Source organism: Protopterus annectens, chromosome 6.part1 (genome assembly GCF_019279795.1).
Source record: "Protopterus annectens isolate FY-2018-M chromosome 6.part1, PAN1.0, whole genome shotgun sequence".
Taxonomy (NCBI): Eukaryota; Metazoa; Chordata; order Ceratodontiformes; family Protopteridae; genus Protopterus; species Protopterus annectens.
This window is the reverse complement of record NC_056738.1, coordinates 406097221-406117774: the sequence shown is the minus strand read 5'-3', so window position 1 is coordinate 406117774 and position 20554 is coordinate 406097221. Positions and strand designations below refer to the sequence as shown.

The 20554-nt window shown below is 38.5% G+C and overlaps 1 protein-coding gene across 5 annotated transcripts in view; it reads left to right on the top strand.

The window, feature by feature from the left end:
• The first annotated feature begins 8962 nt into the window (after positions 1 to 8962).
• The window catches only part of GAL3ST3 (galactose-3-O-sulfotransferase 3), a 508852-nt gene continuing 497260 nt past the window's right edge, over positions 8963 to 20554 (top strand). For 2 of the 5 annotated variants that reach the window (XM_044075826.1, XM_044075827.1), the window contains exon 1: positions 8964 to 9532. The gene's annotated coding sequence lies outside the window, so the exon portion shown is untranslated. Of the gene's footprint in view, positions 9533 to 9944; positions 10018 to 19948; positions 20117 to 20554 lie in introns of those variants that run through there. The other 3 variants (XM_044075823.1, XM_044075825.1, XM_044075824.1) reach the window with 3 other exon arrangements.

Genomic DNA, 20554 nt, shown 5'->3' with positions numbered 1-20554 from the left:
AAGCCAGTTGGCAACCCATCAAGTGACATAGGGATTAATGCCCAGCTTAGTAAGTTTATCTATGATTCCAGAGTGGGGGATGGTGTCAAAGGCCTTGGCGAGGTCCAGATAGGCTGTGTGGACTGCCTTACCCTCGTCCACGGCTCTGGAGACTGATTTGAAGAAGTCAGTTCGGTTCAGGAGACAAGATCGGCCCTTCACAAACCCAAACTGGGTGGGGTTCAGTGTTTTAAGGTTGCCAGTGTATTTGTTTATATGTTCCATGATAATACATTCCATGGCCTTGCAGATCAGGCTCGTCAGACTGATGGGGTGGTAGCTCCCGGGATCCAAGGTGGTTCCCCCTTGTGGAGTGGGATAACTGTAGCTGTGCACCACTCAGTGGGCACAAAGCCTGAGGTGAGGTTATGATTAAACATGACACTTAGGCGAGGTGCCAGTTCATTTTTGTAGTTTATGTAGTACACAGCCCAGGATGTCATCTGGTCCCATGGATGCTGTATTCTTAGCTTTGGAGAGTGCGTTTTTTACCTGTGTGGCCATTATTACCGAAATTTGGCAATCTTCCGGTTTTGAGATGGGACATTTAGGGGGTGAGAGGAGGGTGAAGTTGGCACTGAATCGATCTGCCAGGATATTGACAATATCCTTGGGATCAGTATATTTAATGCTATTCTGTTGTAGCTCAGAGCAGATCTGAGCATTGCCATTTAGATTCTTGACATAGTTATAGAATGCCTTGTGGTTGTCTTTAGAATCTTTGGCAATTTTTTTTTCATAACTAGCTTTGGAGGATTTTATGAGGGATCTCAGCTTCTTACTGAGGCTGGTAAGGGAGTTTTTTGCATCCTGGGATTTTCCTCTTTTCTGCAACAGTTTCTTCCTTTTGTTGTAAAGTTTGTTTATGGCAGGGGACCACCAGACTGGCTTCCTTTTTTGGAGGAGTGCATCTTGGTTCAATTTGGGATGGCACGATTCATGCATGAGTGGATGTGCTCGTACAGTGCCTTAGTGTAGGTCTCAGCAGTCGAACTTTCAGTTCCCATCTGCATGGGTGTCATGAAGTTTGTAACTTCTGACTTGAGTAGCATGAAGTTGGCTTTGGAGAAGTTTTTTATGAAAGTTTCCTTACTGGGGGGTGGGGGTGGGATGTGGATGTTAAGGGTGATTAGCTTATGGTCTGACCTGACCAATGAGGGAGTGATCATAGGTGTGGAGCATTGATTTCCCATGTTGGTAATAACCAGGTCTAGGATATTGGAGCCCCTGGTGGGACTATGGATTAGTTGATCCAGGGCATTGGAATTTATGAATTTAAATGAACTTGAACACCCAAGCCTCTTCGTCTTATTCAGATGTACAAGATGAGCGACAGTATGTACTTCATTCAAGAACTAACTACTTGATGAATGTTTTACTATATACGCTAATACCTCTGACCCAAACCCCTTACCCACTGATATGGGCATTCCCCAAGATTCAGTCCTAGGTCCTCTGCTTTTTCCTCTATTTGTGCTCTCTCTTGGAAGCTATTCAACTTTGATATTTCACCAGACCATCATAATCATTGTCAACTGAAATCACGCCGAGTATCAGAAAAGTGATTTTTAAACTGCTGTGGAACTGGATGCTTATCAAAAAATTAACACTAAGCACCAGAAACCTACTGAATGATATTTAGGACTGGCAGAAAGCTAGTGACTGCATGACTAGTATAAATATTGGATCCTGATCTGTAGCCTCCACCAGCTGTGATTCAACAAAGTCACATTATCCTAACCTTCAACCCTATCATTGCTCCATATGCTGAAATGCAATCACAGAAGGTACTCATGCAGTTCAAACTGGCTTACAAAATATCCCACCCTTTCACAAAGGATGCTAGAAAAGCAATTGTTATTAAATGTTTTATTGCCTAGATTAGAATTCTCCCTTTCAGTGATTGCCTTATATTCCTTACAAAACACTGCAAAGGGTAGAAAATAAAGATGTTAAGACTCGTTTAACTTAACTCTTTCAAAGAACATCACTGTCTTAAAATAACCAGATGCAACTGGCTCCATCTGAATACCTTAAGTTACAACCTACTCAATGATTGTTACTGCCCTCCATTTAAATAATTTTTACCCTATAGAAGCTCAGCCTGTACACTCAGAAATACAGATACAGACCATCTTGTTAGACTTCTTTACACAGCAGCAGTAGTCAGCACCTGAATACTGGAATAAAATGCCACAGGAGATCTGGTCCATTACCACCTTGAAGGACTTTAGAAAATCTTTAAAAAAAACATATTAGGGAAATTCCTCAATATCACTGTCTTGGTAATTACAAATAAACAAGAAATCACAATTTCTTTGTAATCCATTTAACAGTGCCATAGACCTGTTTGGGATGTTCTATTAACCTCCTCATTATGTAACTATTTTCCTATAATGTTTCTACATACTAGGCTAACTGTAGCTCTTTAATTATTTATCTGCTATCCCTTGGTCCCTGATAAATACACACACATATATAAATTTTATATGATTTATATAGTCCACTTAATATATGGTGGTTGTTATTTTATGTTGTCATGCATGTCTATTGCCTATAATTTTATTAGAAGTTCTTATGACAAGAATATTGTTTTTTGAATGCCTTGTGGCCCAGGTCATGCCTGAAAAGAATCTTCAGACCAGTATATTTACCCAGTTAACAAATGTATAAATAAAATAAATAAAGTAATACAACTCTTAAAGGTGAGATGTCGTCACTTTTCCTGACATGGGTGTAATGGGGATGTCTAGGTTTGATTACATCACGTTATAGCAATATGGGAGTAGCCAGTTAGGTTTAACTAACTCGCATTTAACTCCAACAATAAGTAATGTAATCAGCAAGATCACACAACTGTGGAGTAATTCAGTGTCTCTTTTTACTCCAAGGTGCACAATCTCAGCTATTTATTAAGGCTTATGACTCATGTCATCAAAAACAGATTCCCATTTGATCAAAAACACAATTCATGGAAACCATAAATCACTGAAACCCATTTCACTGAAAATGTCACAAACATTAAATACATATCCAAAAGCTTTTTTTGCAAGGGACAAGCCACCCCGCACCCCATAACCCTAACAGAAGTACAATCACTCAATAACACTGTTAAAAAGAGGACACTCCTGACACACTGAATCACTGCTGGTGCATATACACAAGCTTTAGACATGTGGACATTGAGGGGAAATAAAACAGTTGGCTTTAGCAAGATATGAATACTAATCAACACTAATTTGCATTGTTAATTCCTGTGCTCTACAACCAAACCCACAGTCATTTTCTATAGGCTTTTACAGTTTTCTGTCAAATGCAATTCAGATCATTTATGGTTTCAATGAAATGTGTTTTCAATCAGTTGTGTCACTGCCTTTTTTTTCATTTTGATGAAATGTGCTTTATATCAAATGAAACTTAACCATATAAAGATATGGTGGCTGATGTTGGGGGGGGGGGGTGGTGGATGAATGGGCATTACCACCCTGCAAAAATGTTTTTTTGTGTGCATATGTTTTTGTTAAAGTCAATATTATGCATTGTCAGCTTAACACTTTCCTTTGTTTCTTGGTGTGATACCTCACAGTTCATGTGATATTCAACCAGCTCATTTTATTAGAAATATGGGGAAAGCAATACAATAACAAATACACAATTAAAGATGTAGCGTTTCAGTGTGTGTGTGTGTGTGTGTGTGTGTGTGTGTGTATATATATATATATATATATATATATATATATGTGTGTGTGTGTGTGTGTGTGTGTGTGTGTGTATATATATATATATATATATATATATATATATATATGTGTGTGTGTGTGTGTCTACAGGAGATGCATGCATCCCACGACAGGCTGGCATCCCATCCAAGATCACTTCATATCTCTTGACTGTTGGCTGCTAGGATTAGTTCCACTCCACCTACCTACTATGCTAAACTTAGTAAAGAGGGTATAGCAAATAAATGACCTGCTCAATGACTTCTCTGAAGCTTAATTTGGTGAGGACCAGCACTCTGTAAAACCTCCATTAATAACTAGAAGGCAGTTTTCTTGACTGTCAAATTGTTTGAAGGAAGAATAGAACAGGAGGTTAGTGCATAGTTCTCAAATTGGAGATAAACCCACTTCATAAAATGGTTACATGGTCATTTTCTTCTGCGGAGGTTTCAAACAGTTTTATCTTAAAAAACTGCACTATCAATGTAGATATTTTGATAAAACAGTCTTTAAAAAACTAAGCTTTAACTCATTAACACAAGTTTATTAGTATGTAATGCCACAACTCTAGCAGCCTATATGTCTTGCATTCTAGAGCATTTTTCGAAAAATAAACTTAAAAAGCGTAAGATAGATAAATATAAATATGTTGTGAACAATAAAAGCTATTAAACTGCACAAATAGTAATGTTGTAAGAAATATTCTTTACAAAGATAATAGTCAGTGGCAGTGCATTCATGGCCTTTTCTATTAATACCGTAATATATTACACCCCAGATTATATTTTTTGTAAAATAGATGGTTAGGACACGTTTTGTTAACCAGACATAAGCTATCTCATGACAACAAGAAATTCCTCTATACATGCATGTTTATTGAGATATTTACAGAAATATGTAAACATATGCTTGATTGTATAATTAGCAAAATAAATAATACAGGATATCTCTCAAGATGTGCAACTTACAGTGCAAATATCAAGGACAGCTTTTCTTCAACATCTAAGGTTTCACTTAATGTCATGCAGCAATTTGTAAGTCACCTGTTTTTTTTTTTTTTAAATATTAAGTACATATGGAAATATTGCTTATTTTCATAATTACTAGCAAACAACTAACAATATTTCCAGTATACTTTCATATAAACCAGCATTGAAAGTGAATTGTCCTGTCTCCCATGATAGTGTTTTACACCATACACCTCAATAACACATATGTCTCTCAGTTATGAAAGTATGAACTTAAATTTGAAAATATGAATAATTGGTGGTAAACAAAGATTAATTTATCCACTGCAGGACATCCTAGACAAACAATCGTATTATCATTGTGTTAATAACTCATTGCCCTTTCTAATATTGCTTATTATTAGCTGGTTAGTAACTAAGTTAAAAGATGCCAGACCCTAAAAAGTTCTGGATACCATAATGAAGTATGGGTGTGAAATGGAAGTATGCAAAAAGGCATTTAAATAACTCACATACGTTTATAAATATGCTTAGGTATCTGTGTATTATTTAAATATATTAACCAGAGCTTCAGAAAGCACAAGTCAACTGAAATGCAAACAAATGCAAAATGCTTTTATTTCAAAGTATGCTCAAAGAGACAACTACAGTGCAATGTCTCACTGTGCTAATACAAGGATTACATAGTTAAAGATATAAACAGAAAAGGTGATAACCAAGTGTACATTTAAGTATGTTGCCTAAATCTCAATGATATAGAGTGACCTATTGTTTAGAAGCACCCATCCAGTAGTTGTCACATCAGTCATACTTCATTAGCAGATCAGGTGGAATTTATAAAGAAATGATAAGAGCAGGACAGAGGCAGATATGCCAGCTGCTAAGATAAGGCATATTACATGGATCTTGCAGACTTATCAGATAAATATATGAATAATGAGCAAAACCTATGAAAAGCACTGTTTGCTTACCAGAACCACTCCCCTAATGTAAAAGTGTTCCAAGGTAGAACAAAACTAGGTATTTCACCATACACAATAAAGAACAGCAGGGAGACATGGCTGTGTATGTTACACAAGCTTTTATGCCGTCTCACTTCCTACAGCCTGTTTGAACAGTTGGGTGAGGAAGCACTGAACATTCTATTCCCTACCTGTCAGACCTAATGGGATACTCTGAATACAAAATAGCAGCACTGTTTCTCATTCTCAGATATTATGCACACAATTTAGCTCTTTGGTGGTTCCTACCTCCTCTGCCACAACCTTTGGAACTAAGTTTATTATTATGTTTACATAAACATTTAGACAGCCGAGGAATATTACAAAAAAAGCAATACTCACTGACAAAAAAAACTACTATTGTAAACTACAGCAATCTTACCATAACAATCCACAAAAGTTCTGGTCTAGCTTAAATAGACTCCTACACCCAGGGCACTCTAGCACCCCACCCTCTCTAGGGGCTGACAACAATACCTCCCATCAAACTGCTAATGTCTTCAATACCTTCTTCACAGACGCTATAAAATCTCTAGCCTGTCAACTTTCCACAAACAACCTAATCTCCCTACCTCTTTACCTGATACTCTCCCAACATTCCAAATACAACCCATCGCTACCTCATACATCTAAAAACATATCCAAAAACTTAAGCCGTGTACCCCCTCTGCTGACCAAATACCATCTGAATACTGGCAAAAAGCAGCTAAAGCAGTTGCTTATACTGTATCCATCCTTATAAACAGAACCATAAATGAAGGAACCATCCCTGATATCTGGAAAATCTCCCACATTATCCCCTTACATAAAGGCGGTAACTCCAATGATTATTCCAAGTAAGTCCCCCCAATAAATTTCTCTATCAAATTGAATAATGGCACCCTTATAACTCCCAACTCTACCACCAAACTATTAGGAATCTTAATTGACAATAACCTTACATTTGATAATCATATAAATAACACTATAAAAACCGTAAATAGAACATTGGGCTCCCTATATAGAATAAAACCCTTCTTAACACCAACAGCCAGAACTACAATTGCCCACTCCCATCTAATCTCTACTCTTCTTTATGCTTCCCCCATATATACTAACCTAAAGACAAATAATCTCACTAAACTAGCCAACTCCTATAACAATATTGCCAGATTTGCCACTATAAACTTCAAACACAATAAGAAAACAGAAACGCTACTTATTTCTTGTAGCAACATGCAAGAAAATGCCTCCCCTTCTTGATGCATTTGCAATGAGTAACTGTAGTACTACGACTGAAAAAAATCATAACATGCCTCTCAACCGTAGTATGAAGAATTTGGGCAAAGCCTAAAATAATGGGGGGACAACGGCCGCAAAATAGGGAGAGATTGCTCTTATAAACTTAAAAGATGCTAGAATAACAGAATTTGTCTTGGCATGCGTTTTCTGAAGGATATGAAGTGTGCAACTCAAATTCAAATGCACGCCATTATTTAATGACTTCAATCCTCAATGATTTGCTTAAAAAACAACACATTTTATGAGGTAGTGACCAAAAAATGTGAGGCAAAAATCTGGACAGATGACAGGTAAACACGCGATAACTCTTATTAAATATTAAAAAACTTTCACATTCATAATCTCCTTATAACCTTAATCAGTCCTAGAACTAAGCATAGTCTTGAAGCGACTGACCAACAATTTGGTGTATCACGGTGACTCACGTATATGCTTAGCAGTGTCCACAAACTACCGGACAAAACATTAAAACGGGCATAAAATATCCTAGGGAAAAAGCTGCGAAATTATTATACTGTGCATATTTAATATAGCATGTGTCTGCTGATCTGTGGAGAAAACCAATCAAAGGCTCATCCTCACAATCTCATTCTTTTTGCAGAACATCTCTGATTTGTCATTTGGTCTCGGGATTTTGCTGTGCTGCTAAAAAATCCAAAACCTTTAGGATTTCAGGGCTACATACTTCCAAATACTTAAAAAAAGTTAAGTTAGCTTGTTTTCTGATAAACTCCTAAGTAAATAAGTGGGCTAGGTCTTGTGTCTTCCTGATCCAAGAGGTTGGGAGCTTAGCTACAAATCGTGCATTGGTGACTTCATGCTTTTTCAAAGAGCATTTGTCATTTAAAATGCTCTGTTGTCACTTCACTTGGTGAGTATGCTATCATATGGTAATGATGCTTTCAAATCTGCTGTACATTGTTCTCATCTTCTTATCTCCAAAATTAGTGACAAAGCCAAACAAAATGAAAAACAAAAGGCTCCAAATTGGGCAGTGTTTATTGATTCTGCGAAGTAATACAATAAAGAGTATTTGAATTACCATGCATTTCTCTGTTAATATAAGCCTCTAATTGTAACAACTAATTGTTTATAGAAAAATCACAATCTCTTCGTAAAAAATAGTTATCTTAACACGGGTGGTGCAGAATGTTAACCCCAAATCAGCAACATTTCAGAAACACCTGTGCGCGTATGTATGTCACTTCTTAAAACAACAATCTCGTTGCACAACATGTCCATAAATAGAGGACTAGACAAGTGTAAACAGGGCAAGGAGAATTCTCAAGCTAAAATGTATTGCATAATTCCCCACTTCCAAAGAAATAAATAAAAGCAATCTGTTTGGACTGGAGACAAAATGCTAATATTTAGTACTAGTACCCTAAAATAGTCAAGTTCAGAGAAGGGAACCATGTAAAGTGCACAGAGTGTTTACAAACAGGTTAAGTTCAGATTTATATTTAAGACATGAATAAGGGGTAGTGTCATTTGTTTAGTACAAACCATCACTAATAGTTATCAGTTTATAGTGTGAAACATCGTTAGTACATAACAAGTACGTTCTTAGAGAATAGTACATAGTTTTTAAAAATAAAATATGGAGACGTGTCACGTGCCAACAGATTGGTGTATCATTTGGGACGCTTTCCATTTGGCTGAGCTCTGCTGAGGGCTTGCGGAAGTCAGTGCTGGTACAATTTCACCTACAGATCCCTTGAAATTTGCTTCCAATTTAGCAGCGAGCTGCTCACACCTGTGGAGCACTGAAGTTTCCTAAAATTCGCGAATTCCTATGGTTTATAGAAATATAGCGCCATCTACAGGGGACTGTTTTCAACAGTTACAAAGGGAAATGTGATAATACAGACCCATTTCGGAATTAATAAAATATACGGGATGCAAAAATATGCGTTAAAACATTTTCCAGTTTCTGCTTGTCTCTGCAGTCTGCTTGGAAATATTGTAATATGACATTTATTTATTGTCCCCTTATGCATAGCCAGATAGCAAATATGCCAGAAGCCGGTGGATAAACAAAGGACCCTGCACAGACTAACCCACCTTCTGCATTCCCAGCCACTGCATCCCCTCCCCCTCCTTAGACCTGTACCTTACTATCTGAAGAAAGCCTTGTGCTGTCCTTTGCAGGAATTCAGCCTGAAGCTGTAGCAGTTGCAGGTTGGTTGCCACATTCACATACAGTATTACGCAAAATGCATCAATATGGCGTCAGGTAGCGGACTAGTTACAATATGAAGAAGCGGTAGCTGAAGTGGGTCAACTGAGCAATCTTGTTATAACCATTAGAAGAAAAAAAGGAGAATACAGACAACAGCTACTTATTTGTCAGGGAAGGTCTCCAAGAAAGGTGTCCTAGGCCTCGATCAAAATTGCACAATAGTACAGTGTGTGCACCTGTCACAGCAAACTGGTATTACAGCAGCAATAAATAAACAAGCAGAATAAGAAAGAGCAAAACCTGTGGACGTGATTGTATTAACTGCCGTCTCATTTTCATCGGGTGAGTTTCCAAAGCTGCTATGCAGTCAGCAGCTGATTTTCGTATTTTCCATTAATATTTTGCACCTCTTTAATTTAATTAAACTACAAAACTAATGCTACCATAAGCATTTCTTTCTGAATCTGCTGTAGCTACCTTTGCAACGCTAAATGATGAAATTCAGCCAGTAGCTGATTTGCGTATTTTCCATTAATATTTTGCACCTCTTTAATTTAATTAAACTACAAAACTAATGCTACCATAATCATTTCTTTCTGAATCTGCTGTAGCTACCTTTGCAACGCTAAATGATGAAATTCTGCAATCATATACGATTTATTAGAAAAACAGATTGCTAGTTATTAGGAGATAACTGCACTGAGATTATACCATTTCAGTTTTACTGTTCTTCGTGAAGCAGTGGGTTAAATCGAGTTTTACTCCTTTCAGTTTATAGTGCTGATGCTTACAGCTCCAATCAGTTCCTCTTGTTAAGAAGCTGTAACGTGAGTATAATTAGACTTAATAATAATAGTAATAACTGCTGTAATCTCATTGTAGTTCTGTGAATCGGCAATCGAATATAATACTGGAGATGCCCTTATAGTCTGTATTTTTATGAAGCAGGAAACTGAGAAAATGATTATAACTACAAAGAAGCTTGAAGTCCAAATGCAGTGTACAAAAGAGCAGCACCACCAGATTACAAGGATTTTGAAAAGCAGCAGTTCTAGAAATAATCAGACTTTTTGTTTATAGTTGTATCAAACTGTCTCTTCTCTAACCCCCTTCCTCCCCCCAAGTTCTAAAATGATATTGCTAACGCTGGCCATTATCATTTGTTTTATCGCGGTCTAAGTATAGGACGTAATAATCTACAGAAATAATCACATGAACGAAAGTCCTTTAGTCATTTTACAGTATTTATACTATGTGAATGGTACAAGTGACCATAGTCCGTAGTTTGCAAAAGCAATCAAGATTACAGCAGGTCTCGGTAATGTGGATCAGGTGTTTGCAATAATGTGTGCATGTATTATAAGCATCTAGCAATGTGTACAGTATCAAATGAAACGCAGAGGTGTGTGCGAGATATGCAAACTATTTAGCATTTCTACCATATATATGCATTTCCAAAAGGGTGGCAAATGTACTTAGCATGATTTAGGGAAACACAGATGCAGCAAATGGATCCATCTGAAAGATATTTTATTCCAGTAACTTCTGCACTAGATGAACATAACCAGATTTTGCGGAAAGTGTCATTGACTTTGCCTTTTACCTGTTGATTTTTGTCGTGGTTTGTTATGCACGAATTCATGTTGATAAAGGTGTAGCTAGGCATATTCTGTGTACTCAGGTGAGTACAGACTTTGTAAACGTCCGTCAGAAACGTGGGGAGTTAGAACAGCATGAAGTAACTAATGTTTACAGTACATAACTATACAAACATGCTTACTTGACAGGGATGCACTTCTAAAAACGTGACTTTTATGGTTATGTGTGGCAACAGTTGAAAGTAATTTTTCCTTGTCCGAAGTGAGTAGGCGGAACATTTTGAGGGATGATAAATGTTATCTATATGAAAGGTGGGTGACGGAGTAACAGCAGTAGCATGGGGTTTGAGTACAAAATATACATTTTTGGCAAGACTCCTGCGTGTTGATTCCTTTGCCAATATGCCGAAACATTTACAAATATGTTGAAACATGTAGGAGTTACAGGTGATCATGTAAGTTAATATTTTTATTTTGCGCCAAGCTTTTTCTAAAAGTAGTCACACATATTAACTACATAAACATCTCAGTCAGCCCTTTAGTTTTTCATTTTATTTATTGTTCAAAGGGTTAGAACTCAGAAGTTTTGAGCAGTAATGGTGATTGGGTGGTTGTGTGGATGTGTAAGGTCAGGGCTAGTGGGCTAACATGATTAGAAAAGGTGCTGCCCTTTGCATATCCTCCGCAGATACTAAATGATGCCTTCTGAGGAGCACCAGTTTTAAGTCATTATTTGTTATTTAACACAACAGATTTCACCTTTTATTTTTTAACGACATGCCAAGATAAAGATTTATATAGTAAGATCAGTTTTTATTTCAGTCATACTTCATTGCTTGACTGGACTATGTATCTGTCCTCATTGTAAGTTTGGCATGGGTCTATTTACCATTCAAAACAATGACAGCATATTCTACTTTATTGAATGATATGTGCATTTAACAGAGAATGTCCCAGGAATAGATTTTTAGAGGCTAATACTTTAAATAATCAAAGTGGCTTAGTGTGACTGTTGCTGTAGTGCTGTTTCAAACACATGTTGAAACAAAAATGCATTAACAATTATTGCAAATGTGTGTGAACTTCATTTTTACAAAGTAAACCTGTTTGCTGATGCATATTGCTGCCTGATAGACATTACTTGTTGTTTTGGGGGTTGCACATGTCCTTAAAATATTTCTAAGAAACCAAAGTTAAATTGCATATGAAACAATATATATATATTTTAAGGCAACAGTCTCACTGTAGACAGTGGGATTTTAACCTTCATATACGGACAGCCTTTGAAAATTTGTAGAATGCATGGGTTATACAACTACAGCTCTTAACTGTCCAGATTTTTCACAGAATATAGATGTTTTTGCCTCCTATATTTGGTCTATTCCTCATGGAATTTGTTGTTTTCTGACAAATCGGTGAGGATTGAATCCATTAAATAATGACAGCCATTTGCATTAAATACTTCATATCCTTTAGAAAATACACAGTGAAACAAAACATTTTATTTTAGCAATTTTCCAAGTTTTTAAGAGTAATATTTAAAATCTGTCCATATTTTTGGACCTTTGTTCTCCTATTATTTTTGTCCTTGTCCAGACTTCTGCTAAGATGTTTAGAGGTATGAGCTAGACCAAATACTAAGATGATCTCACAGGTGTCTGTAATTTTATCATATCCAAGTGTAGTACAGTTGTGTTAGTAAATTAACCATAACCATATATGTTTGAATGATGACTGCTGCAGTAGCCCTAGCTGTATGGGTTATATCCTGTAATGGATATAACAGCTGGCCAGCTTCCAAAGCTTCAGGGCACTTGCCACGCTCCCAAACTGTCAGACAACTTTAGATGAGCTGATTAAAAGGCAAGTTGGATGTCAACTCCTTCAGTGCTTTCCTGCCAACAGAGAGATAGTCTGTGTCCTGAAAGGGCAATGCTAGGAAAAACAAAAAATAACTACACCTTGGCAAACAACACACACACACACACACACACACACACACACACACACACACACACACCAACAATAATAATAATAGGGAGGGAGTGGTTACTGCCACAGTGATCATTTGAACATCTACCATTATGGTAAATATACTTGTACAACTGCACTATGTTCATCCTATTGAGCACTGCTGCAATAGCCTTAGGATAATCTACCCATATAACTGTCTTACTACATTTGGGAGGTGGAAGGAGAAGAGTCTAGGAGGCCCTGAAGAATGGTCCTTGCAAAGCCTGATCTAGACCTAGAGAAGGAATCAAGCTTATAGTGTTTTGAAAAAAAATATGTAAACAGGGCCAAGTTGCATCTTCTAGAATACTTCTAGAATCCACCCCTTTTCAGAAAACCATAGATGAGGCCAAGGCCCTGATAGGGTGGACCTTGTCTCTGCCTGGAAAAATGTTGTGGTGAGTATAAAAAAAGGTAATAGCATTAGACAACCATTTGGAAATAATCTGTACTGTCACAGGTTGTCCCTTTTTCTTACATTCACAAAAACAAACAGCAAATCCAAAGTTCTGAAAAATGTAGTTATGTCACAATAGTACTCAAGTTGTCAGAGAACATCCAAGGTATGGAGTATCCCTTCTCCCTCATAAGATCATTAAAGAAAATGGAGGAATCAATAAAGTAAAGTCTGATACCCATTTAGACACAAGACAGATTAGTTCTCAAATAAACCCTGTTTTTATGGAAATGAGATAAGGTTGACTCACTGTAAGAGCATGCAACTCCGATACTCTTCTTGCAGAAGTCAGAGCAATCAGTAAAACTCTTTTTCATGTTAAGAACCTCAAGTCAGCCAGATTAGCTGGTTCAAATGGAGCAAATGGTAGCTTCTCTAACACAAAATTAAGATTCCAAGAAGGAGCCATTGCTTTTGTTGGAAACATCTTAAGTGAAACTCCATTCAAGAACATTTTGACATGAGAAAGCTGTAAAAGAGGAGGATCCATTTGCAAACATGCTGAAATGGCCAATAAATTAACCTTTATGGTGGAGTTAGGCTATAGGAATGTAACTCGCACAACTATTGTAAAACCAGAGAACAACTAGCAATGAATGGTTGCTAGTATGTTGCTGCCTTTTCCATTTGCTAATAACTGATTTTCTGGTAACAGGCTTTCTTGCCTCCATTAGTACCTACTGAATGTTCTGAATAAGCAGGTGTCTAAAGGAAAATAAGGCTCTGTAATCCAGGTAGTCAGTTGAAGTTGATTGGGCTGGGTGTATCAAACACCCCTCACCTTATGTGAGTAGATCCACTCTGAGGAAGCTTGTGGTAATTGCCCCTGGACATTTCCAAAAGAAAGGAGAACTGCTGTTGCCTGGGGCAGAAAGGGTATCATCATAAAGATCTTGAAGGATTCTTTCTGAATCTCTAGACGTACCATGGATATCAGTGGAAAGGGCAGAAAAGCATAAGAACATTCCTGTCAGAGAAAAGGCACCTGTCATCCAGTCCTTCCAGAATGAAGTCCTGGAGTAAAAGCTTGCCAGCTGAGAGAGGAAGAAAATGGGTCTATATTAGAATATCCACTTTTTAAAACGTCGAATGTTCTAATATCAACCCCTATTCAGCAAACGCTGACATCGAACATGCAGAACAGTGAATTTTTTCCAAGGGAAAAGATTTGCTGCTCCGACACACATACACACAACACAAACACACCAAACAAACAGCAATCCACACACATACACCTAAAATCCTACATCTGACCCTACACTAAACTGTACATACACCACTAGCTATCCACGTACCTTAACTCTAACCCTAAGGTCCATCACTATCACACACTCACCTCACCCGCATCCTACCCCTAACTCACCTACCCTGCCCTAACCCTCACATCCACACAATCGCACACCTACGCGCCCTAACCCTAACTCACCTATCCCGCGTCCTAACCCTCATGTCCACACAGTCGCACACTTACCTGATCCCGACCCATAACTTTCCACCAAAGTGCTGAACATAGCGAAGCCATAGGAACAGCCAACCAAATTCCTTCCCTAGGAAAAAAATTCGGTGTTCCACAGCTTTGCTATTTTCAGTGTTTGCCGAATAGGGGTCGATATTAGAACATTCGAAGTTGTGAAACTTCAATGTCCTAATATAGACCCGAAGAAAACATGTCTGCTAGTAGAATTCCCCACAGATGGATGAAATTTTGGAAGACAGCCTGATCTAGTTTGCATATGTGAGGGTCTGCCCTGTCCTGATCAGCTTGTCTGCTCCACAATATTGCTCTATGTGAAGGATGCCTGTAGAGTGAGAGAGTGCTATAAAGCTATATCCAAAACTAACATGGCTACTCTGCAACGGGCGTATGACCTGGTTCTTCCCTACCTGAAAATGTACACATAGGTTCATAGGTAGGTACTAGGCTATCTGCCTGAATGAATTTATAAGCATAACCAGAATGTTTTGGCTTTCACTGCCCCCTTAGATTAGTTCCCTGTCCCTCTGTCCAGCAGAGCCATTGAAGTGATCACCGGGGTAAACTTTCTGTTTCCCATCCACTCGTCAAGGTTTCTCTTGAAGAGTGTTAGCGAGGAGGTCTGCCTAATGAAGATTGGAATCTCGTTCCAAAGCATGGGAAGTCTTTGGGACAGGAATCTATTCTCCAGCACATCCTATTTATTGTTGTGGTGAGGTTTAGATCCCTAGACTATGTGGCTTGAGGGGATATGGTTTTCTTTAGGTGGAGCATGTCCACCAATTCTGGGTTGGGCATGGCCTTGTATGTCAGGCAGAGATCACATCTGAGTAGGCGGTATGCAACTGAGTACAGCTGAAGTTTCTTCAGTAAAGCTGCATAGGGCATCTGTTTGAGGCCAGTGATCCCCATTGGTGAGGTACTTCTGTGGTCTTTTCAGCTGTTGCAGGTGTCTTGTAAGGTACATCCCAAATGGGGTGTTGTATTCTGGGTCTAATGAGTGATGAGTAGAGTGGCACAATTACCTCTTTTGATCTGGATGCAAACCCTTTTGTGATTAGGTGGGCCACATAGAAGGATTTTCTAACCACTTTGGCAATGTGATTATCAAAGGAGAGATTACTATCTACTTGGGTCCCCAGATCCCTTATTACGTCTTCCGTATTTAGGAGATACCACCTATGTGGTAGTTTGTGGGTACTTTGTTTTTTCCAAAGGGGATGACTATGCACTTTTTGGCATTTAGCTTGAGGCCATGATTTTGACACCAAGTATCTGTCTCAGTGAGACCCTTCTGGAGGATGTCTGTATCAGCTGGAGAGTCAGTTATGGTCCCCAGTTTGCAGTCGTCTGCGAACCTGGTCAGCCTTAGTCTTCCTGTGCTTGCTTGTACCTCTGAGAAGTATATACCGAACAGGAGGGGGTCCCAGGACTGAGCCCTGGGGGACACCACTTGTAACTGATTTAGAGTCGGACCTAGAGCCTGCAACCCTCACCGTGTGGGTTCTATCTGTGAGCCAATTTGCAACCCATCTTGTGACGTAGGGGTTTATGTTCAGGCTGGTGAGCTTGTCTATAATACCAGAATGGGGAATGGTGTCGAAAGCCTTTGCACGGTCTAGGTAGGCTGTGTGGACCTCCTTTCCCTCATCTAAAGCCTTGGTAACTGTCTCTCTAACCTGGAGGTGTGGGTATCCTTGATGAATATGGATACACCTCCACCTTTTGTGTTTTGGTCCTGGTTCTGTGGCCGAAAAGTATGGTATGAGTTATAGCCTGGTAGTGCTGGGGTGCTCTCAGGAGCCTTAAACCAGGTTTCTGTTACTGCACAGATATCAGTGTTCTTCATACTGAGGAGTGACTCGAGTGCATGCATCTTGAGATTTAGACGTCTGGCGTTGAGTAGCATTACCCTCAGTTTTTGATTACTTGTGCTATTTACGGTAGTGGGTTTGTCTTGAGCCTTGCCTAAAAAAGGCACTATGGGGGAGGCAAAAGCCTTGGCCTGTATTCAAAAGCCTAAGGGTGACAGGTGCAAGCCATCTCTTGTGAAGCAACATGGCTTATCGAGCATGTCATCCCAGGTGGACAGATACTGGATCCCCTTTGAATGACACCAGAAGCTTTGTCAATTGTTGAAATTGATCATTTTTTTCTTTATACTGTGGCATCATTCTTAGTGAGGGCAAGGTGCTACTCAGGGTCAGGGTCATACCGCCTGGGCTACATAATCAGAGAGCTCTTCCATGTCTCTTTTCATGTAGTCCAGGGAGGTACATCTCAGATCATTCACACCAACATGTACAATGACAGAGTCATATTTGTACTTGTTCTGGAATGACCTGAGTGCTTGTGTTATGTGGCGGATCCTGGCACCTGACAGGAAGCTAACTGTAACCTTCTCTTTGTCCAGCCTAGTTAGTGGGACATCAGTGTGCCTGACTATAGAGTCACCTATTACTAGTGTGTTGGGTATGTTATTTCGCCTTAAGGACTGTGATTGCGTGGCACACTGATTATGTGAAGAATGTGTTTTGTGGTTTGTGATGGGGTGTGAGGTTGCTTGGGTGTCTGCGTTGGAGGTCTCTGTTGCTTTTGCAGATTTTTATTTGGAGCCTCCAAGTATGTTTTTGTGTATTTATGTGTGTTATTTGCCGGTGTTGGTTTAGTAGGTCTATGTGAGACTGGTGGTGTGTAGCAAGTATTTTCCTTCTCCTCTTGACTGTCAGTTCCAGTCTTGGGTTGAGAGAGCTTTGCCTCCAGTTTGGCTGTATAATTGCATCTCTCGCATATATTAGTGTTTGGTGGTAGGAGAGGGTTGACTGTGTGCATGAGGCAGTTGTAACATTGCCTCAAAATGCCCAGATTCACCAGTTGGACTGGAGAGTACACCTGAAACTGCCCTTTGGACATGCCTGAATAGGTAAAGTGAGCTGTTTTACTGATTGGCTGGTAGGGACAAATAGAGAGCCTTGTCCTTCTGGACAGTATAGGGGGTCTAGTGCTAGGGTTAATTAGTGCTTGCTATTAGTTTTGAGCAAGTGCTGGGCTGTAAAATGAATGGTTTGAGTGCTTAAGTTGAAAGTTTGTCGGAAATGAAAGATAGAATGTTACATTTAGTATTATAAGCTGTAGACTACTGAGTTCAAAGCAATATATTGCCAGTGTGTTCTACTACCAAAGTTCATAGGTTCATAGGTAGGTACTAGGCTATCGGACCAAGGGCCTAAGTAAGCCTAGCCAACAAAGTTCCATGGCTTACGTCAACCCAAGAAAGTTAATATTATAGAAAGTTCATATTATGGAAAGTCACTTAACAGTGTTGGGATTTGAAGCAACTGAAAGCTTTCATTTGTAGGCTGAACTGGGTTTGAGTAGCTGTCCATCAAATATGCTGTGCCTGTGCACTTGTCCTGTGTTTACATTGGCAGCATTGTTTTACTGTTATTGAATATGGCCTAAATATGCTTGACTGTTAGATGCTTTCTTTGTTTACAACATTTCTATAACAATTTTACGTAGTTTGTTTTTGTGCATCCTAGTAGTAAGGAATTTTTTGTTGGCATTATTTGTCATTATGTATGCATTGTTATTTCGTTATATTTGACTTTGATATTAGCTGCGTCACTGGACTTTTGTCATATGCTGTCAAACTGTAACTTAACTAGTATAAAAGATTTTTGCAACAGTGTATCAGGTAGTAGAGGAAGATGAGTATGGAACAGTGACTGAGAGCTGCAAACCATTTTCTGATGACATTTATGTACCTAAATAGGAATGTATAAGAAAGCTGAAAAAGAAAAGACAGAAAAACAATAAGTGGAAGACAAGAAATGCTAGAACTGTCAGAGCAAGCACAATTCAAGTTGTATGCAAGGGTGTATTAGATGCAGTTAGGTGCATCTTATAGACAGCATTCTCATAGGTTCATAGATTAGTACTAGGCTAACTGCCCTTGCGAGCCATTTTAAGCCTAGCCAATTATCCCTCATGAGACTCAAACCCTGCACCTTGTGTTTGTAAGGCAAACACCTTAAGAGAGAGAGTGTGATTGTGTGTGGGCCCCAGTGAGAAGACACTGAATTGCTTTTTTTCTATTCTCACTGTAACAGAAACAAATAGTTTGTTGCAGAAACAAACCACTAGATTACTGTACATTCATAATTTAAAACAAAATATTTTTTAAATTCATTGCAGAGGGGCACGTCCTCTGCACACCCACATGGATATGGCACCCTCACAACACTTCCTCCTTATATTTACCAAACTCCAAGAGTACACATTCACGGAGAAAAGCAAATGGTACAGAATTGTTTTTCCTCCAATTGTGATTGTATGCTTTTTTAAACGTTGCTTTCAATAAATGGGGCAGTTGATGGGAAAGAATCAGAGAAATGTGTTTCATTGATTTGTCCCTCCATTACTTGTATCCCTTCACTTACCTCCGCACTCCTCCCAGTATTCACCTTGGCCAGCATGTAGCTTTTCTTGATATGGTAAATGAATTGGGTCTTGCAATACATGCAGGAATGGAGGGTTTAAGAACAGCTGTAAGAAGTTATATCCAAGGTCTGTATGTGTTAGAGGTTTATAATCTGTTCAGTAAGTCCATGTCATATCTTCATGATGTTGCATGCTCCCAATATATATCTCCACGGTTACTTTTGCATTTTCTCATTGTGTGTGTTTGCATGCTTGACTTTGTGATTGAGTCTGGTGTGGAAAAACTGCAGGTAGTTACTAATGCTTATCTTTATTCATTTTAGAAAACTCAGGTATTTGAGCTTTCACTTCCATAAAATAGTAAAACAGCTGTACTTCATCAAATGTTGATTTAAATATTTTGTGGAAACACATGATTGGTCCCTGCAATTCTGTACCACTAGTTAAAAAGTAAGCAAAAAGAACACATTGTCGTGTATAACTGTGCACATGGGTGTGTTATGGTTGTATTTATACATTTTAATCTTATTGCCTTTTGTTTTCTTCTCAACATCTAAATCTGATCGCTTTAAATTTCCCGTATGTAATTGTGTTGGCATTGATCTTTAACAAAGGAGCCTGTCTCCTTAAATATAATTCAAGTTTTTATTTTCCCAGTGTGTGTGTGTGTGTGTGTGTGTCTGTGTGTGTGTGTGTGTGTGTGTGTGTGTGTGTCTGTGTGTGTGTGCTTGAGACAGAGAGGCAGATGGACAATACCTGCTAGTACTGGATGTGAGCAAAGCTAGGGACATTAATTTTTTCATGGCTGTTAGATACCATGGCTAAAAACTTCAGCTTTCATCACGAGGAGTGTAAACAATGGTAATGTATGCATAAGGAAAAGGCAGAAATGAACTTGTATACAACAGAAACGAAGACTGCTACTTGAGAACAGGGCTTAGGTAAGTTATGCGTACATTTAAGGGTAGTAGCATGCAGCAATGCTTTTGTTTAAGTTTGTAATATTATGCATTTATTTTTTTTAATTGTCATAGTGAGCATTTTGTGTTTGCAACAGCAATGATTTAAATGGATTGAAATAGCTGTTATCATGTCCTGACCTACTGCCTAGTTATTTTAATTTTAAATGCACCATGTTATAAAAAAAATGATGCTATTTGATCTAATGCCATAATATTTTGAAGAAAATTTTCCTTCAGAGACTGCACAGTGTTTTAGCGTTCTCCTAATACATATTTCTGTATAGTGTTTTCTCTGAGTTGAAAAGCGTAAGAATATTTCTCCACGTATTTAGAGAACTGAAGCGTATCTGTATATCATCATTCATTCTCACCAATAATGGGTTCATCTGTAGGTTCACCAGGCTTAGCTTGACCAAT